At 38.2% G+C, this 26,946-nt stretch overlaps 1 long non-coding RNA gene across 1 annotated transcript in view; it reads right to left on the reverse strand.

Annotated features, from left to right (window-relative positions):
• Nucleotides 1-262: 262 nt before the first annotated feature.
• LOC113602772 (uncharacterized) overlaps nt 263-26,946 on the reverse strand; it is a 38,374-nt gene continuing 11,690 nt past the window's right edge. The window contains exon 3 of the long non-coding RNA XR_003424277.2: nt 263-3,061. This is a non-coding gene — a long non-coding RNA (uncharacterized LOC113602772). The remainder of the gene's footprint in view (nt 3,062-26,946) is intronic.

Consider the following 26,946-nt stretch of genomic DNA (forward strand, 5'->3'; position numbering starts at 1 on the left):
TGATTATAAACCCTTGACCTCACCTGTGAGAGATATTTTCAAGGGAAAATTAACCTGACTTTCCATTTCTATATTATTTATCATTCAATAAGTGACCAGTTAAACTTATTAGCAGTGACAACAGAACAGACGATACAAAATGTGGCTGCCTGAAAAAGTTTCAAGGTGGCTTTGAAATGCATTTCTTTATTAGTTACACTTGAAGAGAATAGCTAACTAAAATTCCAGAGCCTGAAAATACTTCAAACAGGAATAGCACAAAGTAATAGCATTTTTCTCTTCATCTCTCCCTTCCCTTCCCCTTTTGTCTTTCTATCCTGTCAAATGACAAAATGAAACAATTTACTTTTACTTTTAATTTTTTAAAAATTAAAACAATTTAGTAATGAGTTTCATGTCCTTTATCCCAGGGAAAACAGCCCATGGAGGCAGTACAGTGCCTCACAAGCCGTGGAACACTGTTCCCAAAGGATTTGGGGCAAGTGGGAGTTTTATAGAGCATTAGAGGCGGCAATACGGAAACAAGGCATGATTGGCTAGGAGGTTGGGGATTTTCCTAGAAGTTGAGCAGGTTGTACTTTCCAGGGTAAGGTAAGCTAGCTAAAGCTGAGGTGCAGGACTGTAATTAGTGTATTTTAGGTTTCCTTGACAGGTGTTTTTTCTCTATGTGCAGGCTAACTTAGGTTTAGATTTGGGGTGTGGGTTGGGCCACTCTGGCTGCCTTCATTCTGTGGGTCCTGATATCTGAATTAACTTTATCACTCCACATACACATCTCCACTCCTAATGTCTGGATTGTGAAATAAAGTTTGAATTCAGTCAAATAATTAAGACATACCACCAACTTAAGAGACTTTCAGCTCTTTCAGCCATATTTGTAGTATTTGCAGATTGGCTTAGCAGTTGTTGCCAGGTGAATCTATTTCCTTTCTTCCTTAAATTTCTCAAATGAGGGTGGATAGCACCGCCTTTCAGTCATGGCTTGTGGCAGAGTAGAAGTAGCCTCCTTTACTCCTGGGGGAGGAGACCAAGTTTTTCTAGCAAAGCGCTCACCTTGCCACAAATTTCATGTGGAGAGAGTATCACAGGAAAGAGGAGCAATTATGGTTGGATCCTGAAGCCAGGTAAAACCACTGAGGTTCCAGGTAATGTTGGTGTGGGGGTAGTTACCCAAGTGCCTTGATATGAGACTTGGAAACTTCTCAATTAGGGATAGAACACCAAATTTTATAGAACACCCCCCAGAAAATGTGAAGTAAAAGGTAAGTGTATATGTTTACTTCTGCCTGGAGAGAGGATCTATCTACATTTTATAGCTGTCATCATATTCTCAAAGTTGTCCATGATCCAAAAGAGGCTAAGATTTGCCAGAATGAGCTACAGGTGCAAAATTGAAGGAACCCTAATAGTTACACAACAGCTGGGTAGTCACTGCTTGACATGCTGTTTGTGAAAGCCTAAATCTCTTGCTCAAGGATCTGGCCTTCTCATCTCCCCTTTTTTCCTCATCTAATTTCCTTTCTTTATTTTTTATCATATTTCCCCTTACTTCACTTGGATTCTCCTTTCTCCTTTCTTGTCTGTTTCTACCCTTCTTTTCTTTCTCTGCTGTCCTACACTGAGTGGGCAAACTTGGCTTGGAATGGTGGGGCAAGAACTTCTCTAAATTATTTCTCTTCCATGTTTTCCCACCCTTGCTATAAGATATTGAAATATAAGATGATTATAAGACATTGGAATTAAATAAACTCATTTTGAAAGTATTATGCATAGTTTTCTGTCAAGCCATATACCATCTGACCAAAATATGTGATCAAACATGATGATGAACACCCCAGGAAGATAATGTTAACATCCTTGAGAAATTAATGGAAAGTACTATGAGGTACTATGAATAAATAGCCATAAAGCCTGGTTAAATATTATCACTTAAAGAACCATTTAAAAAATAATGCTATTTATATAACAAAAGTGAATCTCATTTCTCTGCAGATCAAATAATTATGCACAGCAAGAGCAAACATCTTGGCTTTCACTAATTACAGAATTTTTTCACAAAATAGCTTTTTATATTTTAACAGTGCTGGTTGTTTTCAAGTTATTTCCAAGATTGTATGTTCAAAGATCATCTTTCAGTCTTTCACATTTTTAAGAATGATGTAATGGTTCCTTGATTATTTCAGCATAACACAGAATCTAAACGCCACAGTTTAGGACTCACAGATACTTCCTTTTTAATCTTCTTTAGAAACACATTTCATAATGCTGGTCTAAAATGCTATCTTGGTTTTCATCAGAATTTTTCTCATACTATTTTTAGCTGAAATAGGGTAAAGAGTCAAATGACTTTTGGCTCTTTTTTTTTTGTCTAGTGTTTGTGGTTTCACATGGTTTTAATATGCTTGAGGCTAAGATTTCATTTTGAAGCGAAGGGACTAAGACCCCTGTGACCCAGCATAGACTTGTAAGCTGCACTGTCTCTAATCAAGGCTATAATATTTTTATCTTTTTTAGAAAGCTTGAAGACCATGTTTTTTAAAAACTCTTTATAATTTTGAGAGAGAGAGACAGAGTGTGAGCTAGGGAGGGGCAGAGAGACGGAGGGAGGCAGAATCTGAAGCAGGCTGCAAGCTTCGAGCTGTCAGCACAGAGCCCAACATGGGGCTCGAACCCACGGACCATGAGACTATGACCTAAGCCAAAGTCAGACGCTTAACTGACTGAGCCACCCAGGCACCCCTGAAGACCATGGTTTTTATGGATGGATTCATCAGTATATTTGGGATTAAACAGGTCTTTAAACGATAAAAATTTTATTTCACACCTTATTTGAAACTCCAAAGATTTCTGTAGTACGTATCTATCACTGCAGAGAAAACCATCACTTTTGGTTTTTTATGGTTTTGAAACACAAAACTATGAAATGGCCCACAGTTCTACAGGTCAGCAATTTGGGTTGGGATCAGGCAGGTGGTTCTTCTGCTGGTCGCTCCTGGGGTCTCGCATGTGACTTTAATTCACTGCTTTCACAAAATTGACTTCACTTAGTGCTGCATGTTACCTGAGGGGAGGACAGTGGGGCAGAGAGCAGAGAGAAAGTCATTTTCTTGGCACTGGTTTCCAAAAAGCGAAATCCTTTGTTTGAAAAGATTGAGATTGATTCACATACCATAAAACTCCCTCCTTTAAAATGTGAAGCTAAAGGAGCTTTTAGCATATTAAGAAAGTTGTGCGACCAACGTCCCTATGTAATCCAGAGTGTTTTTATCACCCCCAAGGAACCCAGTGCCCATTAGCAGTTACTCCTCACTCCAGCTTTTCTCATCTCTTGGCAACCACTAATCTACTTTATCTGTCTCTGTGAATTTGCCCATTGTGAACATTTCGTATAGATAGGATCATATATTAGCCTTAAGTGACTGGCTTCTTTCATTTAGCATAATGCTTTCAAGGTTCATCCGTGTTGTGGCATGTGTTAGCACTTCATTCCTTTTTATGGCCAAATAATATCCCATTATATGAATATACCACATTTTGTTTATCTGTTCATCAATTGATGGACATTTGTGCTGTTACCACTTTTTGGCTATTATTAATGCTTAAGCTCTGCATTTACTACTTTCATGAGCCCTTTTTATTTTTATTTTTATTATTAAAATTTTTATTTAATGTTTATTAAACAAGTTTTTTTAATGTTTATTTTTGAGAGAGAGACACAGAGTGTGAGTGGGGGAGGGACAGAGAGAGAGAGAGAGAGAGGGAGATGTGTATTTATTTTGAGAGAGAGAGAGATAGAAATCAAGCAGGGGCAGGGCAGAGAGAGAGGGGGACAGAATCCCATGCAGGTTTTGCACCATCAGTGTGGAGTCTGATGTGGGGCTCGAACCCACGAACCGTGAGATCATGAGCCCAAATCAAGAGTCGGGCACTTAACTGACTGAGCCACCTAGGTGCCCTACTTATTTTTTTTAAGAAAGCAATTTTGGAAATTTGGAAAAAGATATTGTTTTTAAGTAATCTCTACTCTCAACATGGGGCTCAAACTCACAATCCCAAGATCGAGAGTCACACATTCCACTTACTGAGCCAGTCAGGCACCCCTTAGGAGCCCTTTTAAATATTTCAAGGGTACTACTGGAAACATCCCATTGCCTCACACAACTGTTAGAATGGTGTCATTAAATAGAAGTCCAAGCCATTGCTTTTCTCAAAACCCTCCAAATGGCTCCCTTCTCACAAATAGTAAAAACTGATCCTGAGCAAAAACTCTGAGTTTCTTTAGATCTATTCTCCTCTGCCTCCTGCTTCTCAGCTGTCCTTTCAGTTACTCCCCAAAGACACTGGGCATGCTTCCTCCTCAGGCCTGTTCCTTTTCTCCCAGATGCCTCAAGGGATCACTCTGTCACATCCTCCAGATCTTTGCTCAAATGTCACCTTCTCACCATTAAAAAGAACAACCTCACCATTAGAGAGAAAAACCCTGTACCCCTATCATGTTTTGAGCATCCCACCTTCCTTCCTGCTTTCCCTTAGAATTTATGCTATCTGTAGATTTTATTTATTTTTCTTCTTATTGTCTATCTTCATTAGAACACAAAATCCATGGGGGTAGGAATCTTTGTGCATTTTGTTCACTGCTATATTTATTGCAGAACCTAGACTAGTGTCTGGCAGATAACAGGTATTCATTAAATATATGTTGAACAGATGAATAGACTTCAAATTAGGCTGCTCAGGCTGTGTAAAATATCACCATTTCTTTGTGGCTTGAAGGATAACCATGCAGCCTGAAAATATGTCTACCTCATGCTGATTGGAAGTTCCCATGAACATAAGTCTTTGACCATACTATTAGTTCACTAATGGAAAAAATACAGGAATTATCACTTGATACATCTACATCAGTTTATTTGGTAGAAAGAACTTTGGAAACCTGGGCTTATATGGGGGAGGTTGTGGGAAAACAGGGGATGTCCAATGGTGAGAAGTCTGGGAACAACTAGTCTAAACAGCTGTCTAGAAGGGTCTTGGTTAGTGCAGTTGGCTAATTCTGAGAAATTCCAGTGGAAAACTGCATTCTAAACAAGTTTATCAGCATGTGCCATTTGACTGGTCTCCTGTTCAAAGGTTCCTGTTGCAATTCCTTTTGGCATCTCACTTGCATAGAACTGAGGCAGCAGTAAGTGACAAAGGTTTTATTTATCTCGTTATTATCTGTTGACTTTTAAAGGGCTGGGTAATGAACAGAGGTAGATTAGCTAACTCATTGGAAGAGGTGAAGCAATGTCTTGTGAGGCCCAAGGTTCCCACTGGTCCCCGTGGAAGTCTCCAAGCTGGTAGTGGTCATGGGCTACGAGAACATCTCAACGAACCCTTTCATTATATAGCTGTATGGACTGAAAGGGGAAGGACTGTGTTCAAAGCCATGCTGTTAAGTAAGAATCTGGCCAAAGTAAAACAGAATTGCTACTTGAGTAGCAGTGTGGGAGGGTCAATATTAATTGTGTTCTGATTGCACCAAAAACTTTTTCTTTATTTATTCATTTTGAGAGAGAGAAAACATGAGTTGAGGGAGGAGCAGAGAGTGGTAGAAAGGGAGAATCCCAAGCAGACTCCATATAGATACTTTCTCTATATTACATCATTTCATAATCCTGCAACTTTGTGAGGTAAGTAATAGTTTTCCTATTTTTGCATTCGAGAGACTTGAAAGTCACAGACACTGAGTACCTGGCTCAAGGCCCCAAGTAAATGGCAGAACTAGGATTCAAATCTAATTATCTTTGACTATGAAAAATTCTCATCTTCTTCCCTGAAGTCTGGTGTCTTAATTCCTGCCCCTTGACATTCACAAATAATAGTAATAATAATGATTATGCATGCTTGGTGTTTAAATATGCCAGGCATTAATCTAGTTTCTGGGATTACATAAATAAATAAAAGGAAGAGAGATTCCCAACTTTGTGGAAGCAGAAAGACAATGAACATAATATAGAAACAATCCATATGGTTTTTTGGAAGGTGGTAAATGTGACAAGGGAAATAAATAGAGCAGGATAAGGGAGTTTGGGAGATTTCAGAAGTATCTGAGAGTGTAACAAGTTCGAATAGAGTGCTCAGGGCAGGCTATCCCTAAGAAGATAATACTTGAGCAAAGATTTGAAGATGAAGATATCTGGGGTGAAACTCTGAGGCAGAGAGAAGAGCTAGTGCAAAGGGCCTGAGGTGGAAACAAGCCCTGTGGGTTTGAGAAACAGTGGGAAAGTCAGTGTGACTAGACAGCAAGAGTCAAAGAGGAGAATGAAGGAGATGAGGTCAGGTGAAAATAGGGGCCAGACTGTGTAGGGCCTTGTGGGCCACTGTAAGGATGCTGGCTGACTTTAATTCTCAGTGAAATGGAGGAGTCTTTTTAGGGTTTTGGTCAGAGAAGTGACAAGATCCAACTTCCGTGTTAAAAGCATCCTTCTGGCTATTGTGGTGAGGAAAGTAAAGAGGAACAAGGACGGTAGACACCTTGACAAGAGATCAAGGTGGCTTAGGCCAGAGTGCAGCAATGGAGGTAGAGGGAAGTGACTGGGTTCTGGATAAGATTTTTTGAGAGATTTGAGAGAAAGAAAGGAATCAAGGATGCCTACAGCTTTCCCACCAAGGACCTCCCCATTGAATCCTCTAAGCAACACTGCCACAAGGGAATAGAGGGTTCTACCTTCACACTATGTGTGTGACACATGGTAAAATATTCCTCAGTCTGAGGAGAAACAAAAATACTGTAAACTATTTTATCTCTATATAAGGAGATATAAGCTCCCATGTTTTAAATTCTAAGTAGCAAGAATTAGAATCTAGCGTCATTATCTCTGATCATAATCAGAGTCTCTTAAACTCTTTGAGCCATAACTTCTTTTTCTGTGAAGTGGGGATTACTGCTCTGCTGTCTCAGTTGTGAGGTCATGTGAACTCCATGGAGCAGTGACAGAGTTCTCATTACTTCTGTACCCAGGCACTTAGAATGGTGCCTTGTGCAAGGTAGAGGCCCAGTAAATACTTATTGAATGACTAAACGAAAGAGAATTAACTCGAAGACCCTTGGGAAAAATTTACAAATCTGTTAGGTTTGTTATTAGTGAACTAAGACAACTGCCGAGACCAGCAGCTTTTGGGGAGGCCTGAATTAACAGCATAATTACTTTGCTTTGACTTAGCCTGTCAATTCTAGTTGTTCATATAATGGAATAATGAGGACATCCCCTCAGCATTTCTAACCTCTGGTGCTCGTACGCATTTTCATAAGCCAACAGCACCTGGACAACTTATATAAGAACAGTGATGAGCATCATCTTTTTTAATTAAGGACATCTGCGTTTTAAAATCAGTCTCATTAGAGAGTTTCTTTGCACCATGAATCTGATCATTGGTGACACTAATAATGAAAATATACAAGGTACAGAAAGCCAGGGGGAACTGAATTCTAATTTTTAGTCAATGAGTTAGTACACGAAAGCACTTAGAATAGCACCTGATATAGTAAATTCTCCAGAAGCACTAGTCATTTTTATTGTTATCTGTAAATTCATCCATTCCTTCTTCCTTCCTCCATCTGTCCCTCCCTTCCCTCTTTCTTACCTCCCTTTCTTCCTTCTTCCCTCTCTTCCTTATTTGTTCCTTTCTCCCTTACTTCCTTCCCTCTTTCTTCCCTCCCTTCCTTCTTCCTTCCTAATTTGCTGATCCACTAATTTTATGACTTTCTGACACCAGTTTTGTGGCAGGTCCTGTGGTAGGTGTCAGGCATATAAAGATTAATGAGGCACTGCCTCTGCTCATGAGATATTCACATAAGCCAATTAGAAAGCAATGCAGAGGGGTGGCTGGGTGGCTCAGTCAGTAAGTGTTTGACTTTGTCTCAGGTCAAGATTTCATGATTTTGTGAGATTGAGCCCTGCATTGGGCTCTGTGCTGACAGTGCTGAGCCTGCCTGGGATTCTCTCCCTCTCTCTGCCTCTCATACACTTGCATGCTCTCTCTCTCTCTCTCAATAAACAAACAAACTTAAAAAAAAGAAAGCAATGTGGAAATGACATCTGTCCAAACCATTGTTTCCCTGATATTGTGTTAATGTAACATAATTGCCTGAGTGGATGTACTTAAGTTCTCCAGACTTTTGAGGTCCCTTTTCTCTTCTTGTGGGAGTTAAATGGCTCAATTCTTCCTCACACCTACTGTGGAAATTCCATGCTCTACTTCAGTGCTTTTGGAAGATTCCTATCAGTCACTTCTTTCTCCAGTTCTTTCCTGCTCTTCATTTGTCATCTTTCTTGTTTCCTACTTTCTCAATATGGAGACGAGATTTTCATTGTGTGTTTTGAGTTGATAATGGGAGATGGGTGTGCAATTTAAGAACAGAACAGGAACATAACTTCATATGCAATGTCAAACTCTAGTATTCCTTGAAATATATCAGCCTTTCCTGGAATTCCCCCATTAGAAATGCTCCTCTTTAGACTTTGGCTTGTTCAGTAAACGGGACCCTGTTTTACTCCCCATAATTTTCTCTTAAAACCCCTCTTCTAACCCTTCTAAAGATGGAGGATAGGAGTGGAGAGTAAGTGTGGAATCAAAACACCAGAAAGAAGGCTGTGGCAGAAATTCAGGTGCCAGATGAGAGTAATTTGGACCATCAAAAGGGGAGATGATAAGTGAGTGAACAGATTCAGTACTGCTTTCAAGGTAGAGTTGACAGGTTTGCTGATGGATTCGATATGGGATCTTAGAGAAAAAGGATTGAGATAGCTCCAAGATTATTGGCTTGAGCAATAGGAAAAAACAGTTACCAAAAGTAACTCATGTTTACTGCAGGATATCTGGAACGCACCTAAAATAGAAGTAAGAAAACAATAGTTACCCAAAGTTCCTATTACTTAAAGATAACACATTGTTAAAATTTTGATGTTTCCATCTAGTCATTTTTTCCCCTTCCTTATTAATTGTTCTAGGCTCTTTATCTGTGTGTGTGTATGCATAAAATAAAAATATATAAATACATATGTAAAGCAGTATATATACACACACACACATATTTATCCTACTTAAAAAAACTTAACATAATGAAAATACCTCTGAGCTATTGATATCCAGAATTTTTCTGTTTGCAGGCAGCATTACGAAGACAAGCTTCCCTGTAGCATTGTTTTCTAATATTCTGAGAATTTCCATTTCATTAGATGTTTTTGGAAAACATTTTTTTATTATTTTTTTGGAAAACATTTTAAATAGATGCATAATATAACACAGTATAGCTGTAACATAATGTCCTTAGCTGTTTCTCTGCTGTTGGACATCTAGGTACCATCCATTATTGTGCTATGAAAAATAATGCTGCAGTCTTTGTACATAAACACTTGCATGTGTCTCTGATGATTTTCTCATGAGAAATTGTTGAGCATGAAATCAGCAGGTCAATATTTTTAAAGGTAAAAAAAATGACTTCTTGATTATTGATTATCTCTCAGTATTATACCTAACACATCTTGATAACCTGAGAGTTCAGGTCCTCAGCAGTGAATCATTTAAGCACTCACATACTCAATGTCTCACCAGGCTTTTAAAACCTGTGCCTACTTCTCTTCCAATTTTGATTAAACTGAAAAGGCTAACTATAATTAATCTTTGTTAATCAGCATGAAGAACATTCTAAAATCATGTAGAAACTGATGATTATGAAATCTTTTCATCCACCATAGTGCTCTTTATTTAACAAAAGAAGAATTTTCTTTTCCACCAACCCTATGCCAACCAATCTCTTTCTCTACCCCTTATTTGGCAGGGAATGGTCTTGATCCCAATAGCAGATATTTCTAAAACTAAGAGCCAAATCTAGGGGCACCTGGGTGGTTCAGTCAGTTGAGCATCTGACTCTTCATTTCAGCTCAGGTCATGATTTCAGGGTCATGGGATTGAGCCCTGTGTTTGGCTCCACACTGAGTGTGGAGCCTGGTTAAGATTCATTCTCTCTCTCTCTCACTTTCTCTTGCTCTCTCTCACTCTCCCGCTCTCCCTCTCTTCCTCCCTTCCCCCTGACATCCTCCTACCCCAAATTTCCTAAAATGGAAAAAAAGAGCCAAATCTAAACATTAATGAGCATTTTCCTAAGCCTATGGCTTCCTTCAGATGTTAACTAAGGATGTCACTTAGGGTGATGACAAATAGCTGAACATCAGTAAAACAGTCGGAGGACTCCAGACGTACAGGCATTGGAAAAACATAACAAAATTAGGTATGAGCCTACTATGAGGCAGTCTAAGGCTGGTACAGTGCATCCTGGCTGTCTGGTTTGGACTCTGATTTGACTTTGCAGAGATGCAGCAAGTGTGACTCTATTATTCACTTGTATGATGGTTCGGTTCACTTGTTACTGTTTGCATCCCATTTTGGGTCCTCCCCTTCCCTTCCTCTCTGCATACACTCATCTTAGTTGGTGGTGATGGATTGTTTGTCTTTTGGCATATGAAACATACCATGATTCTAAGAGTCAAGTCTACTCAAATTGTATATTCAGAGAAGTGTCATTACCCTTCTCACCCCATCACCCCATTCCTCTTCCCCTATTCTTTCCATCTCTCACCCATGCCTCACAGGTGACAATCGCATTAGTTTCTGGTTAATTCTTCTTATCAAATGAGCAGAAATATATTTTCTTATATACTTTTCTTTCTTACAGGAAGGAGAGCATACTATTTACATTCTTCATACTTTGTTTTTTCATTTGGCAATATCCTGGAAATTACTCTCTATTACCTCATAGTCTTCCTCATTCTTTTCTATAGTGGCATTATATTCTCTTATGTGGATGTATCATAGTTTAACTAGTCCCCTATATATGTGCATTTAGATCATTTAATATTTTTGCAGTTGTAAACAATGATGTGATGAATATATATAATTGAAGGTGTATCTTCAAGGTAGATTTCTAGAAGTGAGATTGCTGGTTCAAAAGGTAAGTACATATGTACTTTTGTAATATATTGCCTGATATATTTCCTGAAGAGTTTTACTGGTTTACATTCCCACCAGCATGTATGAGGGCCTCTGTGCCTGTTTTCCCACAGTCTTGCCAACAGAAAGTGAGATCATACTTTTTAATTTTTGGCTATCTGATAGCTAAGCAATGGTAGTTCCCTGAACTACCCAACTTAACAAGATTGCCAAATTATTTCTGTTTCACAGCATCCTCCCTGCATTATGGCCTGGAAACTGCCTCCCCAAAGTAAGCTGGGCCAATCATAACAATCACCTAATTTGTTTCACTTTTCTTAGAGATGACAGTCCTAAATTCTATTATCCAATGTCTAACATCCATTGTTTCATATATTTTGTCCAGTTTTCTAATCATTTAAAGCATACATTCAATCCCTATTACCCTATCATGGGCAGGAATGGAAGCTGGTCCAACATTCATCTGATAAGATTTCCAGAGAAGGCAAATAATAAAAAAATATCAAAACAACAGAAAAAAAATTCTAGAAGTGAATAGACATGTTACATGGAAATAGACACATTTTTACAGAGAATTACAAGCAGAAAATTTTTTGCAACAAAATCCATCTGGTGAAAATTCTTCACTCTGAAAGAATAAAGAAAAAAATTAGGAAACTTTTATAGAGGGAGAAAGAAGGAAAGAAAAAGGGAAGCTTTCTCTACAAAAGGGAGAAGAGCTAAGTGGTAACAGACTTCTCATTGGCAGAATGCTAAAAGACAGTGGACCAAATGTTCAAAAGCCTGAAAGAATTTGATTTTGAATCTAATATTCTATAACCAGGCAAATTAAAATATGAGTGATAACTGAATTTTAAGAAAATACTGTGAATACCTTAATAGGAACACATTTGAAAATTAAGTTGAAATGGATGCTTTTCTTGGAAAATCTAGATTCCCAAAATTGACTCAAGAAGAAATAGAAAAATTGAATAGAATTATATAGAAGAAATTAAAAATTAGTTTCAATATATAGCTCTTAAAAGGCACCAGGCCCAGAAGTATCTATAGGAGAGTTTCATTAAACTTCATGGAACAGATGAAAAAATAAGGAAAGCTTTCCAACTCATTCAAAGAGGCTAGCAGACCCTACCAAAAGCCAGATAGGGTAGCGGATGAGTGATGGTCTAGTCAGGAGACTGAAACCTTGCCAATTATTGAAAAAATGATAAAATAATGGAAAGAATTGATAACTATATGTAAAATTGTTACCCAGGTAATTGAAAGAATAGAAAGTGAACTCTAAGGTATCAGAATTGTAGCAACTGAAAAAAACAGGTTCCACCCCAGGGCATGAAGAAATAAAGGGAAGAACTTAAATTTATTAAAATATAGAAGTTTGGAAGAGGTCCCCCTGAACTGAAACTCAGATCTCTCAAGAGAGGCTGCTGTCCCACTGGTGCTGGTGTCTAGGATGTGGTGGAGTAGGGGTGTGGAACATGCTGAGGCTGGTTCTGCAAGTATTGAATAAAACTACAGTCTGGATTCAGCTGTTGCCATGGGAAGGCACCGCTGCTGCCTGGGTGAAGAAGTGGTGCGGTTGCCAGGAAACCACACACAGGAAATGGAGCAAACAGGAATATCACAGCAAGCTGTCAGGAAGGAGTAAATCCCCTCTTCCTCTTCTAGCCCTGCAGTCTCCTTTGTTAGTCGGAACCTAATAAAAAGCCAGCTGACAGAGCAGAAATATGGTTTGCAGAGTTCTAGCCTCACAAATCAAAGTATAGAAGGGTGGGCTTGGAGCTGAGAGACAGTAACTCAACAACTATCACAGAGAGCACACACACAAAGGAAAATTTATGTTCACCCACTGACACATGAATGGGAAAAAACAAAACATCGGTATAGTAAATCAAGCAATGTAGAAACAAAATTCACAAAAAGGTAGGGTTTATCCCAGGAATACAAGGATGCTTCAACATTCGAAAAGCTATTTGCTAACAGATGCAAGTAGATAGACACTGGTATTTGATGACCCTCAGTGCCTCTACCTCATCAAATCTCTCAGCAAATGTAGAATCTGAAAAAATTATGCCTAATGGTGAAACATCAGAAAAATTCCTACTGCTGTCAGAAACAAGACAAAGAGGCCAATTATCACCACTATATTCAACATTATACTGGAGAGCTTAAAACATACAATATAATGAGAAAAAGAAGAAAGTATGAATATTTGATTGGAAGAGATAAAATTGTCACTCTTTGTAAATCTGATGTTCTGTTTTTAAAGATTCAAGAAAACCAGTGGAAAAACTAGTAAGACTAATATAAAGATTCAGAAGAGCACACACCTGATCACACAAGAAGCTAGAAACCATAGCTTTCCCATGTATAGCAGTGATGACCAATTAGAAAGTGTAAAAAAAAAACCCTCCTGTTATCTTAGCAACAAAACTATAAAATGGGGATCAAAAACCTAACAAGAATTGTTCTTAAAATTTAAAAACTATAAAATATGTCTATGAATACACCTAACAAGAAATGTGCAGGAACCTCTCTTAAAGGCTACACAAGACATTTTGAATAGATCTGGATGGGAAGACTGAATTTCATAAACATATCAATTCAATCCAATCCCAATAATGTTTACAGCTGGATTTTTTTTGGGTGGGAAAGAAAACTAATAAATTGATTCTTAAGTTCATCTGATTAAAAAAATTGTGCTAGAATAAAAAATATTTTGAGAAAAAAAAATAATGAGGATCTTGCCTTACCAGATACTAGAGCATACTATAAGGCAGTATTAATGGAAACAATGTAGTACTTATGTGGAAATAGATAAATTGATGAATGAAACAGATGACAAAGTTTAGAAACGGAGGTATACATTTACAGAATTGAATCTATGGTAAAGTTGTCATTTCAATAGAAGAGAGAGATTACTGGATATTGATTTTGAAAAAAAAAAAGTTAGGTCATAATCTAACACAAAATCTCTGATTATCGCAATATGTAACTACTCAAGTATTAGGACAAAATAAGGGGCAACATATTAAAATCTGGAAAATGAGAATGGTTTTCTAAGCAAGACATAAAGACAGAAGCCATAAAGAGAAAAAAGTGGACAGACACAACGACATAAACGTGGAAATTTTTTGCCCAAAGAAAAAGTTAAGAAATTTAAGTTAAGAAATTTAAGGCTGCTTGGGAGAATGTTTTTGCAATGTAGTTAATAGATATTTAGCCTCAATAATCTCTTAAAAACAATCTGTAAATATTTTGATTTAGGAGTTTTAGTTATTCATTAAAAGCCAGGCACTGTGCTAGCTCTTTTCAGACACGATTTAGTCTTCAGAACAACCCTATGGAGTTGATACTATCTCCATCTGGCAGAGCAAAAACTGAGATTCAGAGAGTCCAAGCAACTTGCTTAATTTCTCACAGTTTCCAAGTGACAGGGCTGAAATTCAACAGCAGCTCTGACTCCAGAGTTCTTTCCCAGGCCCTTTCTTCTTCCTAGTGCTAAATTAGTTTACCTTAAAAATTTCTAAAATTACACTATTATCTCCCACGAAGTATTTCCCGATCTCATCTTTTATGCTTTGGTCTAGCAGAGTATTTATCCTTAAACCACCATTAACACAATGACAGAATAAATGCATTACATGGGCAGGGTAATGTCAGTGAGTCTACAAATATTTATTCTAAGTGAAGGGACAGGGATAACCTTATCACGTCCATTCACAATTAAAAACTTGGCAGAAACAGTAGCTAGTTGAGAAATTTGAAGTTGGCCAGTTCACTAATTTAGTGTGTGATATTGTCAGAATTACTCATCAGCCTGGCTTCATGCTGACAGGCAATTATTTCTCCAGGGCTGAGTGAATTTCATGACCCAAACCCATAGGAAACTCTTAAGCAAGGAATTTGAAGATATTCACTTTATCTATCAGTGAATGACTCCATTCTAATTCTTGATGGGGATAATGGGATGGGGAAAAAAACAATAAAATTACCATACTTAAAACAACACAACAATAACAACAACATTTATTTAGATAAAAACCTGTGGTTCCTGTTTTCCACCTTATCTTGGCCAAATATTTAAACAGATTTGCAATTAAAGAGCTAAATTGTGAGTTTTCAGTTACATTTCTTCCCTGTGGTGCTGCTAGATTGTGAGTACTCTTGCCTTTGTTATTTGGGATTATTAACATCTGAGCTAGTCCTTCTAACACTCCTTGGTGGATTCTGTTCTCTCTTGTCTGTCCTTTTAACATTGGCATTTTTTGGAGTCCTACCCAAGGCCTTCTCTGCTGGTCTCATCCACTCCTATTGCTCCAGTTATTGTGTGCAGATGATATCTGCGTTGTTTAGGGAGACTTTGGCTGCAAACATCACAATACCCAATAATGGCTTAAGAGTGATGATATTTATAGAACCATCTTATAGAACAAGAAGTCGGGAGATAGTCTGTTCCAGGGTTAGTTCAGGGATTCAGAGATGTTATCAGGTACCAATACTCTTTCTACCTTTCAGCTCTGCCATTCCCAAGGCTGTCTCACAGTTTCAAGATGGCCGTTAAAGCTCCAAACCTCAGGTTTCCACATAACACATTTAAAGTGGAAAGGAAGAGGGTTTTGAAGGCAGATGAAAGCTTTATTCTTATGTGGCTCTCTGTTTTATCGAGGGAAAAAAATGTCTCCTAGAGGTTCTCCAGTAGACTTCCTGGCCTTAGAAATGGGTCATATATGCAAATCCAAAACTGCTTACTAGTTTTAATAAAAATTATAAATTTTAGTTACCGATGGATAATACAGGTTTGAAAATTTTAGGCAAGCTCTCTTAGTGTGGAAAAGAAAGTATGAAGCAAAACTTTCATGCCAGTGCTTATTGGAGAATAGGATGCAATCGTAAGAATGCAAGAGGGAGGGAAAAATGGGAATAAGGCAGAGAACGAGGGAAAGCAATACAAGTTGGTATGTTGCCAAGCTTAGGCACACCTTCTCAAGAAAACATTGCTAGCTAATGTGGGACATCTCCTGAGTGGTCACATGGATTCATTGCTTCTTAGAACAGCCCACTGTGGAAGAAGAATAAGGGCATGGCATTTATCTGCAAACCTATTTCCATCTTCTGCTCCTTGGGAAAAGCCTGCCCGACAGGGCACTGAGTTTCTCACTTTGGGCAAACACTTGCTGGGAAAAGCAGGTTGGGGCTGCACCCTGGACCTGCTGCAGTTCCCTTACAGCTGGCGCAGAGGAATCTGTGCTTAAGCCCAGCCTTCATCTCTAGGGAGGATGAGAAAATTGGAGATGTGGGATCATAACCTAATATGAGGTGATGGTGGCAGCAGCTGGGATGTGAGCCATCTCTGGGATTGCTCCAGCCTGGGAAGAAGGGCAAGTGGCCAAGGCTGCAGGATATGTGAGGATGAGCAGATCTGGAGTGGGGCATAAAATGAGCTCGATACATAAGCTGAGGGTTATATGTTGCATGAGAAATGGATGAAAGGATCCAGGGAGTACTTTAAAATTACATAAAAAGAAACAATACATATGACAGAATTCTTTCAGCTACTTCTGATCTTTTTTGTGGATACTTGGGTGTCATTTCTACTTTTTCACAATTTTTTTTCTTTTGCCAATTTTTAAATTGTCAAAAAAGGTATAATTTTGTATTCCCAGTATTAAACATTTTTAATTCGAATTTATATTATTTCTCCATGGATTAAAGACCTGTATTTGAAAAAAATAACTTAAAAATTTTTAGAATAAAATATTGAAGGATATTTGTATGGTTAATCAGGACAAAAGCACAATACACAGCAAAACAGAATCAACATTACAGTGTTCAAATTCTGTGCATCAAAGTTAAAACACAGCCCATAAGGAGAACATATTTGTAATGCATGTAACCAGAAAAATTGAAGATTCCAAATATGTAAAGTTTTAGCTACAAATCAATGAAAAATCCAAACAACCCAATAATAAAATGGGCAAAGAATATTAAGAGGCAAGTCACAGAATAGCAAAACTGAATGTCAAAGAAGCTTAACTAGTAATCAAAGAAATGAAAATTAAAATGAGATACCATTTGGTACTCATCATATTGGCAGTAAAACAGCTGACAATATCATATGTCAGTGAAGATAAGATGTAGAGAAATGAGATTATAATTGGTAGAGCAAGTTTGGAGAGCAATTCAGTAAAGTCTATTAATGTTGAAAGTGTGCATACACTATTGTGCTACCATCTCAGTTCCAGGGACTAGAAAACATCTGAACCTGTGACCCCGGGATTAAGATGTAAGAATGTAAGAATGTTCATTTTGGCATTGATCAGAATAGTGAAAAATTGAAAGCAACCTTAATGTTCATCAATGGGAGGATGGCTACATTGCAGAATAATTATAAAAGAGAATGTAAATGAATGAAATAGAGCCTGCTGTTGAATGGAAAAGCAAGTCACAGAGTAATATACATAAAGTTTAAATGAAACAAGTACGACAAAGCCTTAAAATTTCTTGAATATGATTGATTAGTGATTTCTTGGAGTTTAAAAAATATTTTCTCTGCATAGCTGAAGATTTCATTCTAAAACATTTATAGAAGGACACAATCTGAAAGAAAAGTTTTAAGCTTATTGAAATTTAAATAGAAAATTTAAATAGAAAATTTAAATTTAAGTTAAATGTAAACTAATGCTAAATTCAGAAGCATGCAGTGTTAATTGGAAATGTTTGAAAAAATTCCATTTCATATAAAATGCTAAGCTTTTTACTTATAACCAAAACAATAGAGATCTGTCAACTTGATAAGAGTTGGCAGAATGAGTCTACATAAAAAGGAAAACAAAAAAAAGCAATAGGAAATGAGCAGGACTTACTCCAATGGATAATCTGATTAGAATGCCTGTCACAGTATTTACTGATGTTGCTTATGTTTGCCAATACCTGTGTAAAGAGGTGTATTAGGCGGGATACAGTTTTAATGGCTGCCATGAAGAACCAAAATAAAAGTAGCTTAAACAAGGGAAAAATCTATTTGTCCCTCACACAATAGTCTGAGTTTAAGTAGTTCAGGACTAAAATAGCAGCTCTGCATTGGCAGGGACCCAGACTCCTTTGATCTTGTTGCTTTGTCATTCTCAAATACAACCTCCTCATATGGTCCAAGATGAACCTCCTCATATGGTCCAAGATGGCCGCTCCAGCATTCACCATCATGTCCACATTTCATCCAATAGGAAACAGATACAAAGAAAGTGGAGGACATGCTCCTTCCTTGTAAGGAATACTAGTAAGTTTCTCATGTTAGTTCTGCTTATGTTCCATGATTATACCTGGCACATAGGGAGGCTGAGAAAGTCTTTGTTCTGGGTGTCCATGTGCCCAGTTAAAATTCAAGAGTTCTAGTTTTAAGCTTATGAAAGGAGAATGGATATTGGGAAATAATTAGGAATCTCTGCCCAAGTGGTGAAAATCATTCTTTAACAGCTGGTACAAGATTCTTCTTATAAAGGGAAGTGTATTGTTTAGGGAAATATATTTATGAGTTAGTTGGGTATAAAAATAAAAGCATCAGGGCAAAGTCTAGGAAGAGAAGGTAGGATAAAAGGAGTTTGGATATTTCTCTGCATGGGTAAATGAAGGTATCAGGAAGAGGAGAAAGGGAGGGGTACCAAGTTACTTGACAAAGAATCTAGACTCTCCAAATTTTTATCAGGTCTGCCATTTATTTTTTTTTATTTAAAAAAAATTTTTTTTCAACGTTTATTTATTTTTGGGACAGAGAGAGACACAGCATGAACGGGGGAGGGGCAGAGAGAGAGGGAGACACAGAATCGGAAACAGGCTCCAGGCTCTGAGCCATCAGCCCAGAGCCTGACGCGGGGCTGGAACTCACGGACCGCGAGATCGTGACCCGGCTGAAGTCGGACGCTTAACCGACTGCACCACCCAGGCGCCCCTCAGGTCTGCCATTTAAAGAAAGCCTCTGTGAGGTTGGGTTTTATGTATGGGTTAGAATCTAGGAAGGGGTTAAGTTTCATGTGCAAGTCAATAATGTGCATGATAAAGAACAGTGAAACAGTTCACGAATGTAGGCACTCAGAATCACCCTCCATGGGCTTGGTGTCCTTGAACCCAATTTTGGAGAGTAATTTCTCTATAGTTTCCTGGGCGTTCATAGTGAATGAACCCCTGACAGTCCTCTTTCACATCTTCTAGATATGAAAAGTAGACCTGAGTTCTAGGAAGAACACAACCCAGGCTCCAGCTGCAGACCTTACTAAACTCAGTTTGATCTTGGGAGAGTCCATTCACCCCTCTCTGTCCCAGCTTCCCCTATCACTAAGAGAAAAAGTACAACACCAAGACTCCACACCAGAACACTGTGTGAACTTCTTCACAAGGTTTGTTTGAGAATTTTGATGAAAATAGTCACAAAGAAATCCAAACTTAAATGCTGGTCGTGCTTCGAAAATTCTCCAAAAATCGATTCTGGGATTTTAAAAAGTTATTATTTCGTGGCTTAAGCTAAAAAATATATATTTAAGTGATTAGTATTTAAAAATTTCTTTGTATCTCAAGTGGACTCAGCTAAATGATCATTTATTCATTCACAATGATAGGTGCTATGGGAAGATAACACAATGTATTAGATATGGTCCTTGGCTTAATGTAGCTTTTTATTAACTGGTTAAGTCATTCATTGATTCAGAAAATATTTATTGAGCACCTACTATAAGCCTGCCACTGGGCTGGGAACTGGGGATGAATGGGGAATGGGAAATACTGCCCACCCTCAAGATGTTTCCTATGGGTGAGGCAGACATGGACATAAACAAGAAAGTGTGATTCATGTTATCAAAGAGGAAAGTATAAGGTACTGTGCTTATTGATAGCAAATACACAAAATTTAAAGCCAGACTCATTTGTGGGATCTTTAAGATAAAAAAAAAACCCAAAAACTTCAGACTGGGAGGGCCCTCCCAGTTTTCAAAGCATCTGTGATTTTTCTGGTATTGTTTATAGAACAGAGCCTGAGAAAATCTTTTCTGCTAACAAGCCAGAATTTGGTTTATAATTAGACAGGGCTCAACAACCAGGGGTGATGGAACATTGCCGAGAATCTTGGAGAGGACCAAAGGGAAGCAGTTTAAAATTAATTTAAATTTTGAGGTTTTAAAAATGTCCACTTATTTTCCATGGAAACCAAGCTCAACCTACCTCAGAGACTGGGTATTTATGGGTAGAATTATTTGTTGTGTATTTATGTGCTTTAATCACAAGTAGTGACTAATAAACACTATGTGCCATGCAGTGCTAAATGCTTTATATACATTATCCTGTTTAGTTTTTAGAAACATCTTGTGTGGGAATGCTTAGTCCCATTTTATGAAACAGAGGCTCAGAAAATGTATTTTGTCTCAGTTTACACTGTGAGTGGGGCAGAACTAAGATTTGAACCCAGAGGCTATAAGATCCTAAGCCCTGTGCTCTCAGTCACAGCTACTACAGTGTATCCCAGATTCTATCATTTTTACAGTAAAACCATTTTAGCTGTCAGTCATTTACATTTTATACCCTCTCTCCTACTCCCAAAAACACAAGTAATAAAATACATTATAATAACATATAATAGAAAAGCAATTACAATAAAGATAAAAAGGAAATCAAAAGCCTTTGAGGCAGGTACAAGATAATCACACTAAAGTAATCATTTTCCATAAATGTTTGTTGAGTGAACAAATGAGTGAATTAAAGTAAAATCAGACATTTTAAGCTTAGAAGTTCCTAGAAGCTAGAGCAAAAAGGGAACCATGATGAGTTATGTATCTAATGTAAGAAAACATGGAAGCTAGGCAAAACAAGTTATTGTGTGGTCTTTAATAATAGAGGTAAGGTAAATGATGGTATCTTCAACTGCAGTATTTTAGAAGAAACAGAAGTGATCTATATATAACAGTTATTTTTCTAATAGATGATCTAATATCATCTCTAAAAGAGATGATAAATCCTTATGAAGCATTTCTATGAAGAATTAAGCTAATATGCTCTAGGTAGGCCTCTTTCTGTTATTCTAATATGATGAGTCTGGTTTTTCAGTTGCAGGAAAAGCCTTCTGCCCAGAGAAGACATCCCTGTACAGGGAAAGAGTGTGGCACTAGAATGTTGTGGGTCTTGTGGCTACCTTCTAGCCCTTGGCTTTAAGCAAGTCCCTTAGCCTGCTTCAGCATCCTCAGCTGTAAAGAAGGTAACAGGATCTACTTTAAAAAGTTTTTTAAGTACTAGGGTAATTATATGTAAAATGGCAGGTCAGGACATAATGAGTATGATGATGATTGTCTAGTTTTCTTTGATTCCTATTTGCAGCCAGGGAGGTCTAAGTTTGTTTCAGTTGCTTTTGTTTTTACACATTTTTTTCATGGTGTTTGTTTATATAAAGTAGATTTGGAGTTTACTAGATAATATGCTTCATTAAGATAGGAAATGTATCAGTTTTGTGCTCTGTTGTATGCCCAATGACTGGCTCAGACCAAGGGCTCAATAAATATGTATTGAATGAATGATTGAATGAATAAATGAATGAGTGAATTAGGGTGAAGTGGGGAGTGCTTGTGCCCATAACTGTACTCATCCTCATTACACCATGCATCAAGTTTTCTGATTTGGAAATCTTTCTAATATCACATTGCCCCTGAGGATGAGGGGTCCAGTGTTCCAATACCCTCATTGGTCTGAATGATAATTCACACGTTCCCCTTTCTACTATTGCTGAAGATCTGTTTGATTTGATTTTCATAATTACCTTCTCCATCTTATTTCCTTTTACCTTTTCGGAGGGAGAAGAGGAACTCCAGCTCTGATTATAACTTTAGATTTCATATGTGATTGTTATAGACACATTCTGCTCATTTTATCTTGTAGATAGTAGCTTTGCTTTTTCAATATAGTACGTTTAGCAATTGAGCCCAGGGAAGCCCACGTTTGTGGATAGATGCTTTAATATTACGCTATAAGAATAACACTTTAATAAACTATCCACTAATGAAAAAGCCCATGATTGGTTGTATTAACCATTGGCTATAGATTCACAGAGAAGATATTACCAAAGTGATTTATAGAGACTTATGCTTAGCACTGAATTTTAAAAATCAATTAAGAAAAAATGTTAATAAACCAAGTATTTAATATTCATAAGATATGGAATCATAAATCAGAAAGGATGGAAGAAACTTCCAAGGAGATCTTTTAGGAGAAAAAAAATGAAAGGAGGTGGCATCGACAAAATGAAACCCAGTAATTAAAATCCAGTGAGTAATGATCTACTTTCTTTATAAAATGATACTGGGCCTCATTCTGATGACAATCTGATTCTCTTTGATAAGTATAGTAGCAGGGAGGGACAATATTTTGAAAATGGGCTTTGTTAAAAGAACAAAGCTTTCACTCTTTTCAGCCTCATCTGTGATATCTGATTCCCAAATCTGATACAGACACATTCCCTTCCTCTGCCTACCAATAGGAAAGGGGGGGGATGGGCTGAGAGCATCTTATGTCTGAAACAGTTTTTCATTTTCTAGTGAGATGTGTCTCCCTAAAGTGTCACCTTGCCTTATATCCTTTCGATATAACAGATGATGATGTATTATTGTAGTAGGAGTATGAGTTCGTTTCTGAAATGTAAAACTCAAGAGATAGGTATAGGTATTCAGCTCATCTTTTGCCTATTGCTCAAGTCTTGCTTGTAAGACACCAACCTGACAACTTATGCCCAGGGTATAAAGTCTAATTGGCTGAGCTGGACCAGGGGAGAAAATTGCCTGACATTGGTAGAAGTGTTCTCAGAGGCCATAGGCTCCATGGTCCCGGAAGAAAGATTTCAGCCACATCTGCAGAGGTATCACTAAGATGTCAGGTCCAGCAGTGAGCAAGTTTAAATTGCTGGCGAGAAACTCAAGTGTGTAAAAAATAGTCCTATTTTCCATTCTTCCAAGCTGTCACGATAATCAGTCTTGGTCATTACTGGGATTCTACTCTAGTGTTGTGTCAAGCTCTTACACATAGTACAACTTCATCAATTATGGGACACCATCCACAGTGTTCACCACGGGGCTACCCATTGTCCCAGACTGCAGGGGCCTTCTCTGCAGCTCACTGGTTTCTGCACCACACGCAGGGTGCCTGAATCTTTGGCAAGGCTTGGAACCCCTGGGCCTCAAGCCCAGACTTTCTAGAAACCCCTTGGAGTCATTTCTTGGAAGTCCCCTCACTACACATGGCAGAGTGAGAGTTCTTACTAATCTTCTACTTTCCAATCTTGAGAATATCTTTCCTCTAAAGCACTAAGTGTGAAATAAACCCAAGAGTTGAATAGTCAATTAGAGTATTAGCAATGCAGGGGCTTGGGTGCACACACACACACACACACACACACACTTTTAGAAGAATTGATATTACAAAAAAATCATTTTATTGATCAAAAGAAATCTAAATGTAATTGGATTTCTTTTTTTTAATGTTTATTTATTTTTGAGAGACAGAGAAAGACAGAGCACGAGCTGGGGAGGGGCAGAGAGAGGGAGACACAGAATCTGAAACGGGCTCCAGGCTCTGAGCTGTCAGCACAGAGCCCCGCACAGGACTCGAACTCCCGAACTGTGAGATCATGACCTGAACCAAAGTCATATGCTTTACCGACTGAGCCACCCAGGCACCCTTAATTGGATTTCTTTTTATTGATGTTATGGGTTAATATTTTTTCTATTTTGATTTATGTTTGGAGGATGGTAATGTTGGCACCATATTCCTCTCAGTCAGGATCTCTAAAATTCTAAATCTTGCCCACAAGCCACTTCTCTTCTCTCTCTCCTCTCAGGTTACCATTAAAATATTTTTGAAGAGGTCTTTCAGGGGTTTTCTACTTTTTCCCCAGTTGGATATATGGGACCATGGGGGTGGGTAGGCAAAGAAAAGGAAATGCACAAGATCTATGTACTTGCGTAGAGTGGTGGCTTTTCTGGAGGGACTGGAGAATAGAGGGACAACACACATATATCCCATTAATATCCTGCTTCACAGCTCATGATAAGAAGTTATAAACATGATAGAAACAAAATTTGAAAACTGTTTGTATTTAGTTTTTTGGGGTTCAAAGCAAGGAATCATAACTACCGGGTAAAAGGGGACTGTGTTTATGGGTGAAATGCCCATTCTTTCTTTCTGACAATTTATTTCAAATGGCACTGATAGTTCTTGCATTTGTCGTAGTTGAAGGAAGAGCTCTTTCCAGTAATTTTTTCAACACCCAAGATGGATTTTTTTAAAGTTTATTTATTTATTTTGGGGAGGGGGAAGGCAGAGAGAGGGAGAGACAGAATCCCAAGCAGGATCTACTCTGTCAGTGCAGAGCCCGACATGGGGCTTGAACCCACAAACTGGGAGATCATTATCTGAGCTGAGATCAAGAGTCAGACACTTAACTGACCGAGCCACCAGGTGCCCCAGCATGGATTCTTCAAGAAACAAAATATTTAGTTATTTTTTGTATTTTTGCCTCTTGGAACAGATTTTTGCCCTCTAAAATACATTCTGTTCTACCCTGCCTTTTACATGAAAGAAGAGGACACAATTTACCTCTCTCTGCAGCTCCCCAACACTCACTCTCTTCTGGGTTTTCATATTAAACAGAGTCCTCTCATATTTTGGGGAAAACTTTGGTCTCCTGCTTGTGGCCACCTCTCACCTTGTTCTAGATTCTTTTCTGGTTTGCTGATGAGCATTTGTTATCAGAGAGGAAACCAAGCACCTTGACTTGGGAGGATACCTACCAAATAACAGCAAATGGGCTCTGGGCCAGGACCCAAGCCTGGCTTTGGTGCAGAGCCTTCGTGGCAGCCATTTTAATGACATTATCAACTTTAATTGAGGAGGGTCTATTAAATAAAAGTGAAGTCCAGTGTATTTGATGTTCTAAATTAAACTTCATAAGACACCAAGATATAGATACTTTAATCTTCTTTTTATAGTTGTTCTAGTAGATCCCAGAACAGTTCAGAAACTTGCCCAATGCTCTTAGACTTGACACAAGTTTTTCAAACTATGGGTCACAATCCATTGGCAGGTCATGAAATCAATCTAGTGGGTCAAGATCAGTGTTTTAAAAATTAGAATAAAATAAAATAGAAAATATCAGAATAGATGACACATAGAAGCCTAAGCATTTTTGTTTATGAACTTTTATTTCAGTCACACACATATGAATGTGTGTGTGTGTGTGTGTGTGTGTGTGCATTTGTGGTCTGCGTTGTGGTATGAAATTTATTTACTATTTGGGTCCCAATTCAAAATATTTGAACAACTGTGTCTGCACTTCCCCAGAGAGTGAGGTTGTTTAAATGTGACTTCTGGGAATATGGTTGACATCAGAACTCTTTACAACCAAAGCAGATGAGATGAATGGTCTACTATTTATTCAAGAAAAGTTAGAATTTCCTTATGAAGCTGTGGACATAAAACCATTGAAGCACTGGGATATTTGCTTGAATTCAAAAGACCACCAGGGACCATCCCAAGTGACCATCTAAATCGCTGAAGAGTTTCATGGTTAGTAGACACTGTCTATTTTACCCTGAAGGACAATAGCTGCTATCATTCAGTGTTAGTAAACAGGTTCCTTCAGGGTCACACAGGCTCTCTTTTAACCTTTTTAACAACTTTATGAGGTTGGTGTTGCTGCCCACAGCTTAAGATGAAGACACTGGATACACAAATGATGACTGAGTCAGGTGCAGCTTGGCTTCTACACTATTAGGTCTAATTTAGAGGGAGGGATAGTGGTACCATATCTTCTCTCGGAGTCTGTTCCCTCAGTGTTTAACAACTTAATTTTTTTCTGATGAAAGATTTTCTCTGAATCTAATTTAGATTGCTCATGCTACAGTTGAAACCCTTTTCCTCTTTGTCTCCTTTGTGGTGACAGGGAACAGCTGGTCACTCTCCCAATGACAATGATGTGTCGTCAAGAAGGGGACAGTAATTGTCCTCCTTCAGAACCAACAATATCAGCTCCTTGGACCATTTTTCCTCAGCCCTATTTTCTACCAACCCTTCAATTACTTCTTTGTTTCTTGTCCAGTCCTTTGAGAATGGCTCCACAGCTTAACTCCTTACCAGCCCTGGATGTGAGACAAGACAAAGTTTGGGCACTTCTACTTTATGTTCCCCTGAACTTCCCTAGAATGGGCAACAAAAGGCTGATTTCTAATCTGCATTCAACCTCAGGGGCTCCTCCCAGACCCTTCACACCCAGATCTTGGCTTCCTATGCATGTACTCACATCCAGAGAGGACACACAGTCTTCACTGTGTGCTAAAGTTCATCACAGGCCCCTTACCTGCCCCACAGCAGGCTGCCCTCCCCCACTCCCCAAATATCATCACAACTTTCCCTTCTTTAAAGGCTCAGCTCTGCCTGATGACCAGAAGGGTGTAATCTCACTCACCTCTGACCACCTGGACACCTTTCCTATTTCTCTCTAAGCCCTTTTGACTTTCTGACTCAGAATCTTTGTGTACATATCATTCATTTAAAACACTAATTTGCAGTTTAATTTTTAAAACAGGCAGTATGTGCATATAGTATACAATCCAAAAGGTACAAAAAGTACACACAGCAAACATTTTTCCTAATACGTTGTCCCCCAGAAGCAGGCAACCAGTGTTACCAGTTTCTTATATATCATTTCAGACACATCCTACGTATCCAATTTGTGATTTTATGTGTGTGCATATATGTGTGTGTGTGTATATATATGTGTGTGTGTGTGTGTGTGTATGTGTGTGTGTGTATATATACACACATATATGTATACATACATACATATGTCTATGTATCTAAATACATATACACACATGTATGTATCCACAAACTGGATAAGTACTACACACATTTTTCTGTACTTTCTTTACAATG

This window comes from Acinonyx jubatus, chromosome B4, assembly GCF_027475565.1.
Source record: "Acinonyx jubatus isolate Ajub_Pintada_27869175 chromosome B4, VMU_Ajub_asm_v1.0, whole genome shotgun sequence".
In the NCBI taxonomy this organism is placed as follows: domain Eukaryota; kingdom Metazoa; phylum Chordata; class Mammalia; order Carnivora; family Felidae; genus Acinonyx; species Acinonyx jubatus.